This window comes from Euleptes europaea, chromosome 8 (assembly GCF_029931775.1).
Source record: "Euleptes europaea isolate rEulEur1 chromosome 8, rEulEur1.hap1, whole genome shotgun sequence".
Classification (NCBI taxonomy): Eukaryota; Metazoa; Chordata; class Lepidosauria; order Squamata; family Sphaerodactylidae; genus Euleptes; species Euleptes europaea.
The window spans coordinates 99,180,903-99,187,823 of NC_079319.1; the positions used below are offsets into that span (position 1 = coordinate 99,180,903).

General features: G+C 46.6%; 1 pseudogene; it reads right to left on the reverse strand.

The window, feature by feature from the left end:
- Positions 1-219: 219 nt before the first annotated feature.
- On the reverse strand, positions 220-6,631 carry LOC130482188 (serpin B3-like; annotated as a pseudogene).
- Positions 6,632-6,921: the final 290 nt, after the last annotated feature.

Below are 6,921 nucleotides of genomic sequence, written 5' to 3' on the forward strand. Positions count from 1 at the left end.
AGGAGGGAGATCCATGAGGCATAGCAGCATCCGGGCGGCCACATTTTGAGCATCCAGGGTAAACTGGATGCAATCTGGCAGCATGCCTCCCTGACCCTCCGCCATGGTGGAAAGGGAAGTGAGCCCCCGGGCTGGTGCCGTCGACTTTCCTCGCGGCTCGCCACACACTCCGAGGCCAGTCACTAATCGGGCCAGGAGGGCAAAGTCCTCTTGCGCCAATCAAGCCTCCTCCAATAAAGCGTCCAGACACCACAGTTCATTTTGGGCAAGGAGGTCAGCTTCCCGTGTTTCCCACGGGGGCGCTGCTTCAAGTCGATGCCACTGGTCTACCACCAATCCGACCAGCCAGGTGGACTCGACGTGAGTCCGATGTGCCTCCTCAAGGGTAGCACGCAGAAGGTCAGGGTCCTCGGGGAATTCGTCCCAAGCTCTGACCCGAGGGAGCGGATTCCTCAACGAACCCTCCAGGACTCCAGCCAGAGGATGGTGAAAAATGAGACTAGTAACCTAATGTGAGCTTTAGTCCCGTGGTAAACCCATAAACAGACTCGATAGATCAACAGTCCAACGTAAGCTGATTTATTAGGAATACTCTACAGATAGCAGAAGCTGAGAATCAAGAGGTTACTAGTAAAAGTCAATTGTACATCCCATGGCATATATAGAAGGAGTAAAGCAGGCCAGCTCAGGGTGCCATGGCAACCCCCCCCTCCCCGGAGCAGGTTCGGAGCTGGAGGTAGCTTCCCACGGCAGACAGTCTAAACATCCCAAGAGCGGCATAACACAGCGACCTTGGCCAGCACCTGGCAAAACCACCACATACCATTCACAGACCCATGCCTGACATTATATCATACTGTCGTTGTACAAATCTATGGTGAGACCACACTTGGAATATTGAGTACAGTTCTGGTCACCACAGCTAAAAAAGGATATTACAGAGCTTGAGAAGGTGTAGAAAAGAGCAACCAAAATGATTAAGGGACTGGAGCAATTGTCCCATGGGGAGCGGTTAAGACGCTTAGGGCTGTTTAGCTTGGAAAGAAGGCGGCTGAGGGGAGACATGATAGAGGTCTATAAAATTATGCATGGTTTGGAGAGAGTGGACAGGGAGACGTTTTTCTCCCTCTCCCATAATACTAGAACACGGGGTCATCTGCTAAAGCTGGAGGGGGAGAGATTCAAAACAAATAAAAGGAAGTATTTTTTTCACACAACGCATAGTTAAATTGTGAAACTCCCTGCCCCAGGATGTGGTGAAGGCTTCCAGCTTGGAGGGCTTTAAGAGGGGAGTGGACATATTCATGGAGGAGAGGGGTATTCATGGCTGTTAGTTAGAATGGATACTAGTCATGCTCTCTAGAATCAGAGGAGCATTCCTATTATTTTGGGTGCGGTGGAACACAGGCAGGATGGTGCTGCTGCAGTCGTCTTGTTAGTTGCTTTCTAGAGGCACCTGGTTGGCCACTGTGTGAACAGACTGCTGGACTTGATGGGCCTTGGTTTGATCCAGCAGGGTCTTACTTATGTTCTTATGTTCTTACACACACACACACACACACACACACACACACACACACATTATTTTAAATTACGAAGACTGTCAGTAATTCTGCTTTTTTTAGTTGTTATTGTCATTGGTTTTTTCTAATAAAAGAAAAAAAAGAAAAAAGAAATGATAACATTAATATTTAAATATTGAATTGACATCAGAAAGCAATTAAATAATTGAACCAACAATTCAAAGAAATCCATGGTTCTACAAGATTGTTTTTTAAAATATTGAAATCCATGGTTGAATTTTAATGTAGCATATATTTGATGGATCAGAGTATCAGAAATACAATTCTAGCAGTATTGCCCATGAAAAAATAAACCCCAGCATTCATTCAGGCATCATTCATAGATCAAATCCCATTACCTGGTCCAGACCTCCTTTGCCATGCGGTAGCAAAATGAGCATACTTAGATCACCCTGATCGTAGAGAAGTTCAAGTACTTGGATTTTGGGTGTTTCTATATCAGCACATTTAAAAACATCTTTCTGATTCATCATCTGTACATTTTTGCTCTGATTCTGAAATAAATGGGAAAATAGCAATGTAATAAAGCAATAGCAACGTAACGGGTGGCGTTGCCAAGGAAAGTTGAGGGTTGGCTGTGTGCGAAGCCAGGAGCGGCCTGTCCGTTGTAATCATTTGGCCCTCTAAGTAAAACTCCAGACAAGAGCCATGCAGCTGGCTGGGCTTCTTCATTGCCTGCATAGCTCTTTTTACTGATTTTAAAATGCCCCCAATAGATCAGATGATCAAGAGCCCAGTCCTGGGGCTGGGCCAAGGGTTTGGGGGCCCTATGGGAACAGTGAGCTGGGCAGCCCCACCCTCACAAGCTGTCCTCCTGCCAAAACTGGGCCCCCACAGATGCCACTAGTGGAACTGTGTGTGTGTGTGTGTGTGTGTGTGTGTGTGTGTGTGCAGAACAGGTGTGGGGGGTGCCTTCTCATCCTTCCTCACTCCCTCCTTCAGGGGGTGGGGTCAAGGTGAGCTGGATGAAGGGAAGGCAGGCTGGGTGAGCAGGCTCCAGTTGCCCACCACCTGAGCACAGCAGCAGCTTGGCATCCATGGCTCCTGCTTGCCAGGATGCACTCTGCTCCCAGTGATGCCCACCTAGGGTTGCCAACCTCCAGGTGCTAGCTGGAGGTCTCCTGCTATTACAACTGATCTCCACCCGGCTGCAGCAGCAGCAGCAGCAGCAACATAAGCACCCAGGCCTACTGCCACACCAGCAGTGCCCTATGGAGAGGGGGACATCTTGATGTCCCTCCATATCTAGAGGAGACTGGTGCCCGAGGCAGTGGTCTAGGTCCACCCAGTGGCCGGGCCACCCCTGCCTATTTCCCCCACCCCCCAGAGTGGGGGGGGTCCTTCCAGTTTAAGGAGTTGCAATATTATGAAGGAAGAGGGAGCTCCCTTAGTCCCTGTGACACGTTATGGGGAGACATTTCACATTCCTCAGAGCCAAGAACTGCACAACATTGACATAAGAGAGAGAATTTATACAACCAGAGAGTCACAAAATAACTCTTCATGGTTATGCACATCTTAAGATTCCACCATATCAACAGCTTATGCAAGAAAGGGTTGTAGCAATACTACTTTAAGTACAAGCTGAATTTTTATAGAGATGGTACCTTAAAACACATTTCCCTCCAGCAAAGAATAGCTCCGTTGGGTCCTGACAAGTGGGGAAAGGGACCTTTTCAGCTACTCATTTGCTGGCCTTAATACTGAGTTCTAGTTCCCCTGTATGATTTCTGTGTTCCTAATACCTCCTATGAAATGCCAGAGTTATGTCTCCAGCTTCTTGAAAACTTCTTAAGCCATCCCGATCTTGTGATCTTGTGATCCCATGTGTTGCCTATCTGCTTCTGGGATGGAAGGAGTTCTCTCAGGTCTAACGAACCCTGCCTAAATTCAGTCTCTGTCCCACCATATTCTAGAGGTCAGGTTTTTTTTTGCCGTGAAGTCACATCTGACTTATTCCGACCGTTGGTGGGGTTTTCAAGGCAAGTGATGTTCAGAGGTGGTTTGCCATTGCCTGCCTCCATGTAGAGACCCTGGTATTCCTTGGAGGTCTCCCATCCAAATACTAGCCAAGGCTGACCCTGCTTAGCTTCTGAGATCAGGCTAGCCTGGGGCTATCCAGGTTTGGGGACTGAAAAATGTCTTTTTCCAAATGTTTCTAGACATACTGTACCTGACTTATCCAAAAAGGTTTTTCCTTTGTATCACTTTTATTAAATTGTTGTTTCCACTTTCCTTTAAAGTATATGGCATTCACCAAGACCAAAAGCAGATGATGCGTCAATAGAACCAGGAGGGAAAAGGTTCTTGATTTTATCTTTTAGGAAATGAATTATTGGGGGGGGGGGGGGAGAGATTGTTATAATCAACTAAACGTTGTTATAATCAACTAAACATTTCAAGGATTCACTCATTTCTAAGCAATATTTATCACTATTAAAGAGAATCTATAAAATATCAAAAATAATCCAAAGTGAGTAGAAAGCCACAAAGGAATAGGAATTCATCCCTTCGCTCTTTCATGAATTAAAGGAATACATTGCCCAGAACTGAAAATGCTCAAGTTAATAAATCTAGTGAGATAATGCATTGAATGCTTCAAATTCATTCTCCTGAATAGCTGAGTCAAAACAGAGGTATCCAGAGATGAAGTTCTAGAACAGGGGTCCCCAACAAACCACCCAAGGGCACCACGGCACTCCCAGCACCTTTCCTGGTGCCTGTCAAACATTTTTAGAGAGTGGGTGGTCTGTTGCCCGGCAGGGCTTTCGATTGGCTATTGGAGATCTGAGCTAGAAGAAGCACAGAATAGGGCCACCAAGATAATTAAGGGGTTGCAGCACCTTCCCCTGGGGAAAAGCTGAAGAGTCTGTGCATTTTCAGTTTAGAAGAAAGATGATGGAGGGGGACACAATGGATGTTCATAAAATTATGCATGGGATAGAGAGAACATTTTGTCCCTCTCCCATAATACTAGCATGCTGGAACACCAAATTAAGTTGATGGGTGAAAGATTCAGGACAAATAAAAGGAAATACTTCTTTACTCAAGGGGCACTTAAATTATGAGATTCACTGCCAGTGGGCATTGTGCTGGACACAAACATGGATGGTTTTAAAAGGGAGTTAGACAGATTCATGGAAGATGGGTCCATCAATTGCAACAGTGACTAAAGGGATCCTCCATATTCAGAAGCAGAAAACCTACACTGTACATTGCATTGGTCAGGCCTGGAGTATTGTGTGCAGTTCTGGAGGCCTCACTTCAAAAAAGATGTGGAGAGAATTGAAAGGGTGCAAAGGAGAGCGACAAGGATGATCAGCGGCATGGAGACCAAGACCGATGAGGAAAGTCAGAGGGAATTGGGAATGTTTTGTCTGGAGAAGAGGAGGTTGAGGGGAGACATGATTGCTCTCTAAGTATTTTGAAGGGCTGTCACTTAGAGGAGGGCAAGGAGCTGTTCCTGTTGGCAGCAGAGGGTAGGATGCACAATAATAGGTTTAAATTATGGGAGGAAAGGTACTGGGTGGATATTTTAAAAAGGTAAAGGTCCCCTGTGCAAGCTCCGGGTCATTCCTGACCCATGGAGTGACGTCACATCCTGACGTTTCCAAGGCAGACTTTGTTTGCAGGGGTGGTTTGCCAGTGCCTTCCCCAGTCAACTTCCCTTTACCCCCAGCAAACTGGGTACTCATTTCACCGACCTCAGAAGGATGGAAGGCTGAGTCAACCTTGAGCCGGCTACCTGAAACCAACTTCCGTTGGGATCGAACTCAGGTCGTGAGCAGAGTTTGGACTGCAGTACTGCAGCTTTACCACTCTGCACCACAGGGCTCCTTGGCTGGATATTGGGGAAACTTTTTTTTACAGTAAGAGTTGTTCAACAGTGGAATTGGCTGCCAAGGGAGGTGGTGAGCTCCTCCTCACTGGCGGTCTTTGAGCAGAGGCTGGACAAACACTTGTTAGGGATGCTGTAGGCTGATCCTGCATTAAGCAGGGAGATAAACTAGATGGCCTGCCTGGCCCCTCCCAACTCTAGGATTCTATTATTCTAATACTATTACTAAGAGGCAACATCAGGGGAGGTCTTGGCTACTATGCCCTGTTTGTTGACCATCCAGGGTAACTAGCTGGCTGCCCTGTGAATCAGGTTGCAGGGCTAGATAGCAAACTGGTCTGATTCAGGAGGTTTGTTCTTAGGCTATTATATTCTTACGATGAGTTTCAATGTAACTAAAACTTAGAGCTTTGCCCTCTTACCATTTGTTTGACTTTCAACCCAGGAATTAATCTTCTTTCTCACTTCGTCAGCTGCATGCTGAAAGTCAACTCTTTCCAGCTCAGCACCATAAAGCTCCTTTGTGCAACATAAATATTACTACACATATTAAATACAAAATAGTTTTAAATTAGCAATTGTCATCCTGTGCAATGAATGAAAAATTACAATTTGGCACACACACCCAACTTCCCAAATTTTAGTTTGGGAAGCTGAAATCAGCCAGGCCTCTTGCAGAAAAGTTATCTTTCCCATGGAATTGGCCCAAGGGTCCCTGGGCAGATGCGCACCCCAACACAAGTGCTATGGAAACCTGTGGGGAAAATCTGCTGTGACCATGTTAGGGCTGCCAGAGGCCTGTTAATGGCAGGATGCTCTAGCACATCCCTGTAAAAACTATCAAAACCGTAGAGTTTTTGGAGGAGTGTGCTAAAGCATCCTCGTCACTTCCGGGTTTAGCCCAGAAGAGTAATTTTTTTCCCAGTGGAAAGTAATCACAACCTGATATGTCAGAGACAGTGTTATGAAAAAAATAATAATAACGGTTCTACTGACTTCATGAACCATCCAGCATGGCTCCTTACCTGAAGGAATTCATACCGCTCTGCTCCATACAGCCTATTGGCAGTGCTCAGGGCATAGTTTTTGGTGTGCTGGTTGATGGCTGCCAAGAGCGCCTTGAACTGGGAGTGCAAAATCCTCCACATCTATCACACTGAGCTCCTGCAACCTTCGAAAGCAAAGTTTGTTCACTAGGACTGTCTGCCATGAAAATAGTGTCCTACGTACTAATGTTTCTATTTTAAGAAGCCTCTGTTTTCCCTCATGATATTTGCTATTGCATGCTTTACCCTGACCATTTATCCACTATCTAGCTCATGCTTAGTCACTACTCTTGCGCAGGAAGGAATGAAGGGCTGTGGGTGCTCTCTGTTCCAGTGCGGTACTGCGATCTGTCGCGGCGCTTCTCCTCCGAGCACGTCCTCGTCCGTGCGGTGTCCCCTCCGGGCGGGGAGCGGGAGTTGGCTTCTCCGGGCGAGATGGGCAGGCCACAGCAAA